A 13,535-nucleotide genomic window follows, 5' to 3' on the forward strand; every position below is an offset into this window, starting at 1 on the left:
CCCTGCTCGAGCTGGGGTCTTGCTTGCTTACCAGCAGGCAGGCTAGGGACGTATGGAGGAGCAAAATGCCTTGTGCTCACTCCAGATAAGAGAGGTGATGCTGATAGGCATGCGAGAAACATCCCAAGCAACTGACTGAAGCAGAAATGTGGTTTGCAGCTCGAGTGTTTGCCCGACTTGTTGGCACTCTTGGGCAGGGGCAGGCGGGAGCTGGTCCGGGGGGGACCATGGCTGCACTACGATGTCCAGCGGACAGTCAAGTCCTAGAGCTTCTCCTTCCAGCCGTAACATCTAATGTGAAGGCCGTAGCCCTTTAACACCAGACGTATGGTAACTGGCGTCTTAGGTGACGGGCATTTCCTTCCAGACCACCAAATAATGCTGTGTGCTCTGACTAGCAGGGGACAGAAATTCTGAATTCAAGCCATTTTAAGTTAGCAAACTCTTATTCTGATTTTCCCAGAGCTGGCCAGCTGTGGCCTTCTGTGGTTGCTCTAGCATGCGATGTTTTGTAATGAAGTGGTGGGGTCTCAGCAGGCCTTATTCTGTCACTGGAACAATGGAGCACGGACTTTCTTTATATCCTGAAGGGCATCAAATAATAAGAACAAGAAAAGTTGTCCAGCTGTGCTTCAGCTGTGCTAGTTTTCTCTTTTCATTTTTTCAGTCAGCCTTAGTAGACAGCGCGGCTGCCTAATTCACTTATCTTCCAAGGAGGATACTTAAAATGTAAATAGAACACTGGATTTAAGAAGTGGCGTGTGTCTAGCATGAAGAAGGAAGAATTACCCTTGCTGGAATAACCTTCCTTTCGTTGGGATTATATTAGGGAGGAATTTGGTCTGCTACTTGGCAGCTCTGTGCACAAGCTGAACGGTGGCATCATTGGCAGTTGTTATTAACATCTAGAGATTAATTCCTAATCTTAGTCACCTCAGGTGATTTACACTTGAGAAGATCACATAGCCTGGTAAATTTGGGAAGGATAAGTAAAGGAATACCAACCCAAACTGGCTTCTGTCTGGCAAGGACTAGGGTTACTCAGGTTTCTTGGCAGTGCTGAGCTATTCACTACTTTGGTTTAAAACCTGCAAAGTCCACGTAGAGGTGAAGCACTGCGGGCAAAACCCGCTGGCTCGTCCCCTGGCTGGGAGGAGTGCCCGGAGGTGGCTGTCATGGCTTGCTGGGGCTCAAGGCGTCGTGGAGAAGGAAGCCAAAGCATCCGGCAGGTCTCCGCTGGCCAGCGGGAGATGTGCCTGTGAAGGTGCAGGCGGATGGTTGCTGCTCACAGCCTGTCTCCAGTTGCTTGTCACAGCAAGGTGAAAATGAGCCCGATAAGTGGCTTAAAGAGCAGATTTTGGAGGGAGCAGGTCGAGGGACCTGCGGGGACAGTGGCGGTGGGAGTGACTCAGCCAGCACAGCTGCAGCCGGAGGAGGATGTGCATCTCCACGTGCATCCTCCCGCTGGGAAAGGACCGCCGGGGAGGCAAAGCCCATCTCAGCAGGGACCTGAGGAAATAGGTGGTGACAAACGATTCCCCTGCACCCCTTGAAGTGCATCAAGCGGGCTGCACGGGGAACGACTCATATGTTAAGCCCATCATACTTGCTATCGGATTTTTTGTTGTTGTTGTTGTTGTTGTTGAAACCACTACAGAGAGCAGCACATTTCCAGGAGTCTGGCTCCAGCAAGCAAACTTCCCTGTGGCTTCCTGCCGGCTTGGGGAGGATTTGTGGCTGGGGATGCTTTACCTCTTCCGTGCCAACTCGACTGGAGCCATGTCTCAAGACAGTTCTTTGATATCCTATACAAAGGATCGTTCCTTGGTGCGTTTTTGTCATGAAATAATATGTTTCTGCAAAGTTTAATCTGATTAAAATAGAAAGAATTAGGATGGGGGACTGGATAAATGCAAAGCAGTATTTATGTATCTGTTTCTTTTGTTAATAGATAGGCCTGCCAGTCCCACAAAAACTTAAGCATGCACTTAATGTTCCCGGTGGCTAATCCCATGAAAGTCTACTCCCAGCGTATAGTCAAGCAGACACGTACATCTGTATAAGGCACGGATTGCACGGCCCTAATACCGATGTGCTGATTTAGGGCTGTCGCGTTGTGAATGTTTGCATGTCTGGAGCGTCTCATCAGACTCAGGGATGCATAAACCCTCACTGTCTGGATCTACAAGGTATTAAGTAGGACTTGGAAGATGGAGGGCTGGCAGGGAAAGGCAAGGCGTTACATTTAACGATGTGAAATAATGGTAGAAGCCAGGCACAGGATCATTAACTAATGGCTTTGGTTGTCCATTATTTACTTCAGCCTTCCTTCAGCCTCTGTGAAATGCTGACTCCTGTGCTGTCTGTCTAGCAATGGCACAGTTGCCATCACTTTTTTTCAAATGGACGCTTTTGTTTAATATTTCGAAAGCAGGCCTAAAACGTACACAAGTATCAGTGTTAGGCAGAGAGAAAGCTCAGAGATAATGCAGTATATGCACATAGTAAGGCATGCGCCTTATCTCTCAGTAAAATTGGTGAATTACTATCAGTGCTGCAACAGCATTCTCAATTACTGCAACAACTTACGGCCTTTGATACAAGACCACCAGAATTTTTGTCTGCAATCTGATAAAAAGCCAACTGTACCAAAGCAGCAAAGAGATTAAAAGCAAAACAAACAATTAAAGGAAATGGGGAAAAAAAACCCCAACAAATGAAAAATTACAGGTTAGAATTTGAATTATATGATGTATTTTATACTGAAAGCTCTAAGCGTTATATTACAGTACTGTCCTGAAGGCAGATCTGTTGCCCATGTGAGACTGGAGTGACTTACACTGGTGTGTCGGTACTGCTGTGCAATTATGGGATCTCTAGAGCATCTGTGATTGTGAATCCTTCCTTCCTGCAAGCACTTCATAGACCTGGATACATGGGGAGATGTGCTGGGTTTGGCTTTCAATTTAACCTGAAGCAAAAGTCAGCTTGAGACTGCCAGATTGTGCCTGGTTTCAGATCAAGCCCCTGTGAAAGCAGTGAATTGAGTATGGTTTCCACTCAAAACCATAAATCGGTCTTGATTTGCTTGAAACTTTGCCCGGGGTTTTTTTTTTTTTTTTTTTTTGCAAACTTGGCCTGTGTTCTAGGTTTGTAACAAAACCTAAAACAAACATCACTGGGTTTCAGGTTTAGTTGTGAAAGTTTAACACAGAAACCATTTTCCTCCGGGGGGAAGGGAGGATGCTGGCCTGTGCGCTAAGGCTGAGGTTCATTTTTTTATTCTTTTTGAGAATGATGGTGACAGTTTGTAATTTCTACCTTGAAAGCAGCTGGAGAAGAGGCTTTGGCTGAACATCTGATCTGAAGGACAGAGCGGAGGAGGGTGACCATCATGTCCCCGCTTGGATCTCCAGTCTGGTTTTCCCATCGCTGTTAGCAACGGGGAGTGCATTAGTGCAGAGAAGCCCCACTGTCTCGCTGCTATGCCATTTAACTCAGACCAGTGCAGCTCTGAATCAGGGTCAGCTTTTGATAGCATGGAGGCCAAAGATAGCAGGAGGACAGATTTTTGCCTGGCACATGGTAAGATCAGCAACTGGGAACCTTGCCACCACAAGAGAAGGAGCTGTAAGAAATTGCAGCTTCCAGCTCATGCTGAATTCCCGTCTCACCAGGAGCGAGGCTTGTCATGTAAGGAAGCACGATACCATCCATTAATTGCTGGCAGCATTTTATCTTCCTGTGAGATAGGAGCTTCCGATTCCTCTTGTGTTTCTCCCAGCAAGCTGAGCCTCACATTTCAGAAAGAAAGTCCAAGCTGGCATGCTACTCTTGCTCTGGTCTGCATGGCAGGGAAACCAGGACTCCAGCATTTTCCCATTAGCCTAGTGCTCTATGTGCCATGTCGTGCAGTGTGAAACAGAGATTTTTTTTTTTAAACAAGATTACTACTGTGTACAAGGTCAAAGACTACAGGAGTCACTGTTTGCCACGCTAAAACGTTGCTGCTGTCTCTGATGAGCACAGATACGCTGTGTGGTCCTTACAGCTGTTGACCCAGAGGCGTGAATGCTAACACCAGAGCCCTCTTGGTGCGCCTGGCTATAATCACAGGAAGCTCATTCATTACTCAGGTCCTGAAGATATGGAAGTCTTGGTAATCAGTTTGGATGGGAGGGGTAAATTAATCATTTCCTTTTACGCTTGTTGATAGAGCAATTCATTCTGTCATGAGAGAATTTGGAAGTGGGGGGGGAGTTTCAGTAAACTGTGAGTAAAACCTGAGATTTCAATCAGATGCTGTGGTCCAGCTTTGCTGCTGCTTTTCTCTTTAATCTTACTTCCCCTGCCTCTGCACAACAGGGCCTTTTTCAGGGCTAAGCCACGCTTCCCAGAGCCACCCTTTTGAGATAACTGGGACAGTAGATAACTTTTCATCCAGGGAATGGACTGGAACCTAGGGAAGTGCATCTGCTGTCCCCATTCAGGGGACCGGATGAGATCCTGGAGAAAAATGCCCAAGGCAGTACAGCTACTATTATCTCCAGCCACCAGCAGCAAAAGCAGATTAGAGACCTCCTACAGAAAGTAGAAAAGGAGTGTCCTGGGCAGTTGGGGCAAATCCCTTCTGCCTTTGCCTGGCCTGTTGGGCACTGCTGAACTCTCCTGACTTGCTGTTACAAAAGGGTCTGAAATAACAGTCCTTTGGCTGCTGCCCTGGGTTATCTTCATGGGACGGGGGAAGTAGTGGCCATCTCCAGCAGTCTGTGTCCTTCTCCTGGCAGTGCCTGACTCTTGCAGGGATATTTTAGCCTCTCCAGAGGCAGCTGCTAAAATATTGTTGAGCATAGAATTGGAAAATAAGGAGAACTGAAGCTGGGGCTGGGTTTTTTTGTTTTGGTTTGGTTTCTTTTGGGTTGGGTTTTTTGCTACATCAGGCTTTAAACTGCTAATTCTAACAATAACATTTCAAATCATAGTCCAATAATACCACCATGTGTTTTAGGGACATTGCTATCTTGGTGGTTTTAGATGCTTGTCTAGGTCCTACCAATTTTGGTGGGCTGCGTACATAAGGGACCTTCACACTACTTCGTAACACTGAGGTCTGAAACCAGAGATCAGCAAAATGTTATGCGTCAAATCTATTTAAACATCCTATGTTATTTAGATACAGTACTTGTCACAGGAAATGAACAGTACCTTTGCACAGCTGTTGCATTAGAAGAACTTGCTGCTTATTTTGCCTAATTGCTTACCTGTCTGCTGCAATCTCGTTGTGCTAAGTACATAACTTTTTAAAGCTCCTTACAGTGGCTATTTGGTAGGGTGGGACTGGATGTTATTTAAATTAGAACAGGGGAAAAAAAAAGAGCAATTAGTGTTTCCTGAGATCACAGAATCACCTTTCAGTTGCACCAGTGGGAGATAAAGCTTGTTAGTTAATTGGAAGGGCTGAAACCCCAAGGCACCAGATGCCATTGCATTCAGAGGCTGCAAAAGAAGACAGAACTGTGTGCTACAGGAGTTTTTAGTCTGCCAGGATTGCATGAGCATGGCTGCACTTTCCATTTACAAAACACAGCTATTATTGTTTTTATTAAGTTAGTACCGATGTGAAATGGTCTTTTTTAGACCCTTTCTCCTCAAAGCATTGGTGCTGCTTTATCTGTATTGAGGCAGTGAAAATGTTATATGCTACCAACCCAGCTGTGCAGCATGTTAGTTTATGGAGCTGACAAAGGGGTTTTAAGTTAATCCAGCTGATTCGGGAGTGCTCTGATACAGAGCTGACCTCTAGCTTCACGTTGATGACAGGCAGTGGAGAGAGGTCCCATCAAAGGAACTTGGTACTTAGGTGTCTTTAAGCTGATGTAAGTGCTCCTTCTCACTCAGGTTGTATTGGTGTGATGCTTTGGATATTTATAGATAAAGCTGTCAGTGGGCAAACCACCGCCCTGGGGTTGCAGAGACCTTGCCAAATCAGGTAGTACCAGCTGGACCGAGCTTGGAGCGAAGTGATGAAATGTTGGCTATGTAAACGCCTGTTGGCTGGGCGTTGGTAACCCCACTGCTTGCCAGGACCTATTGCTGTAAGGCAGTAGCCGCAGCTGCTCCTTTGTCTGTCGATGGCCAAAACCTGTATTGATCGTGCCAAACCATTTGGTTTCTGCTCTTGCTCTGGTTCCTCAGGTCTTGCGTGTAGCTTCTGCTCTTCAGCTCCTGCTCTCTGCCTTGTATTCCCAAGTGCTGGTGCCTATCAGCGCAAGCGGCAGTCTTGTCAGCAGTTCATGTACGGAGGCTGCAATACGGGGCCGTAGGAGTGGGGAGGATTTCCCTGCTCTGCCTGGATGGGTTCCGGGGCCTTTCAGTGTTCTGGGGAGCACCATGTCCAAAAGGGTTTTTAAGATTGTCTTCCTGGGAAGCTTATGTCATGAAGATAGACCTTACTCTGGCAATACAATGCTTTTGCCTATGGGATTTTGGCCCTGAAATGAAGTGATTCTTTGCTGCTATAATTGTACCTAAGCAACATTATTACTGACAAAATGATGTAGTTCAACCTTCCCTACCTCCTCATAGCACCGTAATCCAAATCGTTGTGTTGGTAAAACAAATGGTGAAGTTATAGAAGACAGCTTGAGCTGATCTAATGGCAGATTGCTGCTAGAAGAGGGGAGCATATCCCCCCTTTCCTTGTCCACCCCCTTTCCGCCCTTAACCGTGGCTATTCTGCTTCCCACTTTGTGCCCGTCTTCAGCCTGTTTGGGATCCTTCAGTTGAATGCACTGAACCAGAGACTTGAAAAATGAAACCTAAAGTGAAAAAGTAAAAAACTACATCCACACACACAAACAAAGGAGATTTTTTGACCACACTGCTCAGCAGAGGGTGGAGTCCAGCACATGGGAAGGGAAGGGACAGAACACAGAGTGAAAATGAGAGCTGCAGTGAGGATGGAAATGGGATAAGGAAGAAAAGAGAAAGGAAGGAGGAAGAGGAGAGCAATGAGCTGTTACTTAAGCCCAGCCATTTGGTGGAACTTCACCTTCTTCCTGTAGCCCAAGTCTCAAGGTGAGAGACCTGTCCTCTGCCTTGCATCTTTGGTAGAGACCTTTGCCATTTGTTTGCAAATGGGTCTGGCAGCAGCAACGACAGCCACAGCATCTGCCTGCGTGCAGGAACGCAGGATGCACACAACGGTTCGGGACCCCCTGCTCCGGACATCCGGATTAAGCTGTTGGCCTCAGTTTACCGAGCACTGCTGCTGGACACATTTGTGCACAAAGACCTGGGAAGAAGCAGGGAGTTAAGCTCTGAGGCAGGGAGGAAATGAGCTGAAACGAATGTAAGAAGCACTGTTTTCAGGCTGCAAGACATGTAATAACTAACCTGAACAAAAGCTCTCTATCCCAGCAAGGTGTTAATTATATGCCTTGTCTTTCTGGATATGTGTGAACAGGGTCTCTTTGCCCACTGGGAACAATAGGTGTAATTATTATTTAGTTGGAAAGAGAGGAAGCCCAGCTGCCTTTAATGCACAGGATCAAATGAAGGCCAATAAAGTGTATGCACACGTGGCCTGCACTCTGTGGCTTAGTGTAACCTACAGAGTTTGCCAGTGTAATTCTAGGGTGTGGAAAGAAATCAACTCCCCCACTGCTGGCAAGGCGCTGGTGTAGACAGAACTATGCTGACAGATGAGTGTTTCTGACAGTTTAGCGTGTCTGGGTACGTAGGTGGCGTTGCCGTAGGCTGAAATTCCCTTTGGTGGCACAGGCCGTGTCTCTGCTAGGGGGTTCAACCCATGCCGCTCCACAGCAGTAGCTTTCACAGGACAGGGAAGGACAATTACACTTTTTCGTGTTGCTGTTACTGCAAGATATCTCCTAGCCTGGAACAATGTTTTTCATGCGTTAGTTTGCTGATGTTGGTTTGCTGATGTTCCAGATGTATTATGAGGTACAACGTATGTTTGGTAACAGCTGAGCTCTGTGTTTCAGTCTCTGGCTAAGGAGTGCTGCAGGGGAACAAAATCTCTGAGGCTGAAGCAGGAAAGTATTTATACCAGAAAGTGATGCAGAACTGCTCAGGTCTGCTGGAGGGAGGCAGGTCTGCTGCATGTAGAGAGGACCTTGTAGAGACAGAGGACGACCCACTCGAGCCTGTGTATATGACACCCTCTCTCCTACCATTCCAGAGATAAATTAGAAGATAAATCTCAAAAGCTACCATAAGACTGTCCAGGTAGGGACTGATACTGCTCTGTCTCCAGCAGTATCCACGCAATTCTCCCTGTGGAAGAAAGGCATCCCCTACACAGAACAATCCTGTGGCACAAGGCTGCCCAGCTCTGCTCCCTGCAACAAACCCTAGATGCTGCTCACCACCTCTTCAGCACACTCTTGTTATAGTGTATTACTCCAGCCTGCTCATTTGCTCCTTCACTTTGGGAACCAGAGGATTTTCCCCCTCCTGGCTGAGCACACGAAGTGTGGACCGTTATGTCAACATCCATGCTGGCTCTGATTTCAAGAGTTGACTGTCATCAAGCATCAGTGTCACCAGGGAGCTTTCTGCTAGGTATGGTCCAGACAACTGCTTGGACTGATCTTGTTAATGACTTATGTGCAGCTGTAGAAGAACATGGAAACCTTCTCTGCCAGAATGCTAGAGGAGTTTCTAGGTTTAACCCTCCATGGAGTATCTGAGGCTTTGAATGTGAATAAAAAGGCGTCTTCTGGTAAATGAGATTAATTTTATTAGGAGGGAAAATGTAAGAAAGTTAGCATTAAATTTGTTCACAAGTACAGTAAGTGTTGGTTGGAAAAAAGCATAGAGACCACCTTATGGACAGCTTAAACAACCACGGCTAACCGAAATCTGAGAGTGCAAACATAGAGCACAGATCTTTCTGCTACCTTCTCAAAGCGTAAGGACTGGGCAAAGAGGTGCTTTGATGAAAGTTTCTTTCCCTCTGCTAAATGCATGGTTTTCCTGAAGAGGTGCCATGTATAAAGAAGAAATCATGCTAAAGGCATAATTTTGTTTTCCAAGTCAATGTTTCATTTGCCTCCTCTTAGAATATACATTTCTTTGCTTATGATCTTGGCATGGCTGTACATATTTTCTATTCTCTTCAGGGGTGGTTTGCTTTGTTGTCATAGCAATGCCTTCTAACTCCTGCACTCACCAGTTTCTTTTCAGGTTCCTGCAGGCTGCAACCAGTCCCTCATTGTGATGATCACATCTCCTAGCAGCTTTAACACCTCTTTTTTTATCTCCTAACTATAGGCACATTCAGTAGCATGATTCCAAAGAATTCTGGCCCAAACAGGTTTTCAGCTTGAAGTTAAAAAAAAAAAAGAGAGAAAAAAGGCAATAACATTGTTTGTATCTGTTTGGGGTTTTCATTGTTCTACTGATGATCTAATATTTCAACATTTTTATTCATTCATCTTCTTAGCTTTTCTTGGACATGAGCTATAATTGCCTTGGTGATCTGGCTGTCGGAGATGAGGTGCACCAGGTTCATCAATGTTGCTTGAGGACTGTTTTTCCCTAGGTTGTGATCACAATGGCAATGTGAGGCTGGGACCAGGCCAGCTCAAACAAAATTGTCCCCTTTTCCTGTTCAGTCTGGCTCAACAGCTTTCCTTCTGCAAAGCTCCACTTCTAGAGGCTCATCGCCTCCCCTTGTGTCCAGCTGGGCCTTGAATGGCTGGTGAGGCAGAGCTCTTCAGCTGTTGTTCACTGCTAAGCCAGGCAAGAAGAGTTAAAGCTACAGGAGTGAGGGAGGCCAGATGAATTTCTTAAACTCTCTCCCCTCATCCAGGGCACTCTTTTAGTATGAAGTAGATCATCCCAGCCATGGGATATTGCTGGACATGGGCAAAGTGGGATGGGGTAAGAACTCAACTTTGCACTCAACCTTTGGGCCCAGCTTTGCTGTGGGCTTCCCTGTCCTTGAACAAGTCAGTCCCTCCATCCTGCATGTCAGCACACCCAGGGCAAAAGGGAGAAAACACTCTTTCTGCCTCATGCGGGAGAGCAAAATCCTTCCAAGCCCATCAAGGCTTAGGTACCCCCATGGAAAGGATGATGACAGATACTACGTATGGAGAGTATAGACTTTCTTTGTCATGTCTACTGTCTGTGGCAGACCACAGCAGGGAGAACTGTGGGTTTGAAGATGCTGCTCAGTGGCTGTCCTGAACTAAGGCAGGGATGCTACTTTGAGCAACGTACCTAGATTTAAGTTGAAGTCCGACCTCCTTGTATTACACCTCCAGTGTATTCTGCAGCTGCTGGTTTTATATGTATATGAGAAATGCTTTCACCTGATGGGGTGATTCTACCATCTTCCACTGCACAGCTCTCCCTCATTTTGTTGATGCAAGCCATGTATCTGAGAGGATACACGAGGCTTCCAAAGTAGCAAGCCAAAGGAGCCGTAGCCTATACGCTCACCCCCAAATATTTTCTTGAGACAGATTATTACAGGCTTGCATTCCACCCTTACCACACAAAATACAAATCGCAGAACAGAGATGGCTCCTGCTCCAAAGAGCTTTGTTCATCACACAGTGGCTGTATGAAGTTGCTGGCTAATATTTTGTTGCTGTTGGAATTAGTTTCAATATGAATCAATACCATTTTTTTTAGCATGGTAGGCGCATACGCTATACAATTGAAAGCATTTTTAAAGGAACTTGTGCTTTAATGAAACTCCTCTTGGGTTTCAGTTCCAAAGCAACTACCAGACAGGATCATTAGTTATTTGCTGTCTTTGTAAACATTACATTCAGTTTGGATTGTTATTGTTGTTGTTGTTTTTTAAATCAAAGATATTTGGGGTTTTTTTCTTTTTCCCCAAAGTAGGAATATTTATCTTTGAATCCTCCAACAGCTTTGGAATGCAGCCTCCACACAGACTTTAATAGCAAAACCCACTTCTTCTGACTCAGGGACCATTTGATGAAATGTCTAGAGAAGCAAAAAGCAGCAACAAAAAAAGCTTTACACAGATGCTTCCCTGTGACTAACAGAACGTCCACCCAAAGCAGAGAGAGTATAAGTACGTTTGTCATATGTGGGTGTATTTTTCCCATACATTCATTTTTAAAGCTATGCAGTAGAGCACTATAAAATTATAGTTTTACAAATAAGCATTATTTGACCGTCACTGGGCTGAGCTGATGACTCACTCTGTGACCTCCATGCAAGTCATTTGATTTTCTTGTTCCTCAGTATGACTAGCTGGGAAACAGGCTGAAAAAAAGAAAAAGACAAACGCAGAAGACATTCCTGACAATATGTTCCCTACCTAAGCTTTGTGTGTTGGCTGGAAACACAACATTGGAAATAAGAGCTTTACAGCTGTTGGCTTGATGTCTGTGCCCAGCCCTGTAGGAATTGCGGGTGGCCAGTGTCTCTGAAAAGCATGCTCTAAATACGGGTTGTGGTGTCTGACCTATTCTAAAACATTAGCAGTAGAAGACTTGCAGTCAGCTGCCAATATCATTATAGTGTCCCACCAATATCATTATAGTGTCCCTTTGTCATTGTGGTGTGAGCTGGGTCTTTCAGCAATATAAATGTACCGTCTCCGGATGCAGTTGGAAACATTAGCCTTGTAATACAGAGCTCACAGGCTTCAGCATGTCTCTAGCCATCTCTGCCTTCATTGTTTACTTTCTGATACCAGGTTTCTCTTTGACCTGAAAGCTACATATTTGCACATAAACACCTTTTTTATGAAAATAGTCTCATTATGTCCAGAAAGTAGCATAGCTGTACAGTGTTTCCAGGGCCCAAACTATTAATTCATCCAACCCATGCAGTATTATTGCATTTTGAACACTTTCTCACTGTTCAAAAGTTCTGGGGCAAATCTCAAAGAATTACCAGGTTGCTCTGGTTTTAAAGACCCAGTGTTTGCTAGCCAAATCTGGGTGCCTTTTTTGGCCTTTCTTTAAAGCACATCTATGTTATGTTTTCGAAGTCTTCTTTGCAGAGGATAGCAAGAAGGAGAAAATAACTTTCTTTAATGACACTGGGGACTGTATGCAACCTCCTGGCTCCAGGAGCTGGGGCTTAAAGGGTGAGGCTTGGAAAGGCCTGTCTGTTTTGCCTCTGTCTTTGTTTTACATATGTTTCCAGTTTATTTTCCTGTTGCTATTCATTGCCTTTTTGTTTTGCTTTCCCTACACTTTTCCCTCAGTTTTCACCTAAGGGGCCGTGATCTATTTTGAGGAGGACACAGCAGTTATCTTAAAAAGAAATCTCATTAACTTTATTTTGATTCCTTCTTTCTGGTTACCAGTTACGCGAACCCCTCCTTCCAACCTGCCATCTAGCGTAATTGCTACCTAGGAACAGCAATGTTAAGCTTTCCATACATATAGAGTGACTTATTAGGTGTCATCTGTGAAGCATCTATACCATACCTTGAAGGCACAAGCTTGCTTCAGAGCTGACTCATGACTGACAAACCAAATCTACTGGATTTAAAAGTGCTACAGCCAAAGAAATAATTGCCCTTCTTAGTCTGTATTGCCTGTCCATCAGGTGCTGGCATTTCTGCAGCAGGGTTGGAGAGTGGGTCTTGTTTCTCTCTGTCTTTAGGCCCAGTTCATGCTCTGTCGTTTAGATTATGCGTCTGATGAGGATAGGACAATGATACCCGGTAAGCAAAGCCAGCATTTCCCTATGCAGCTGTCCTGCTAGCAGGATTATCTTGCTGGCCCCTGATGCTGTAGCTGTCCTTGTCCTTGTCCATTGTGGTCGGCTGCCTGGGACAAGACAGGGATCTGAGATGTGGGATGGGTGAGAACTGCAAAAGCATCCGTGGTGATGGACAAGCCTGCCAAGCAATGGAGCTTATATAGTGAGCGATAGTGAAATCAGCCACAGGAGGGTGACTCCTCTCTCTTCTGAGCATGTAAGCTGCTGAAGCTGAGTCACAGTCCCAGCCGTTTGGAAGGATGGGGGGCTGGAATGAAATATAGCAACAATTAACAAAAGAGAAATGTACTGAATAAGAGCCTCCTCCATTTCATTTTCCTTATGGATGTTATTGATTCATCACTCTAGCAGTCCTGGCTCCCACCCAGGATGCAAAGGGCATAATATAGGTTGTCTGGAGGCAGTGACTATGGAAGATAAGGAATATTCCTGTTCAGTATTTTGTAGAGGAAACCTTCTTGTATGTGTCCTACCCAAATTGCTTATGTAGAACAGCAAAATGTATCATGGGGAAAGAATCGTGCCGGTTTGGGTTACTGTGCTATTTGAAGGTGGCTATTACCAAGTGGGTAGTATCAGTCACTGTGAGTAGTTGTTCTGGGAGCAGCTGATGCAGTGAAAGCTGCTTCCCATGAGTCTTTATCCCATGCCTCTGTATACACAACCCTATAACTACAGCTTCACCCAATGACTTGCACAGCCCCGCACCACTTCCAGTTTCCCCCATCATGTAAGTCCCACCTGCTTTTCTATACCGCAGCGACAGCTAGCCAAGCAGCAGACGC

The sequence above is a fragment of the Mycteria americana genome, chromosome 3 (genome assembly GCF_035582795.1).
Source record: "Mycteria americana isolate JAX WOST 10 ecotype Jacksonville Zoo and Gardens chromosome 3, USCA_MyAme_1.0, whole genome shotgun sequence".
Lineage (NCBI taxonomy): Eukaryota > Metazoa > Chordata > Aves > Ciconiiformes > Ciconiidae > Mycteria > Mycteria americana.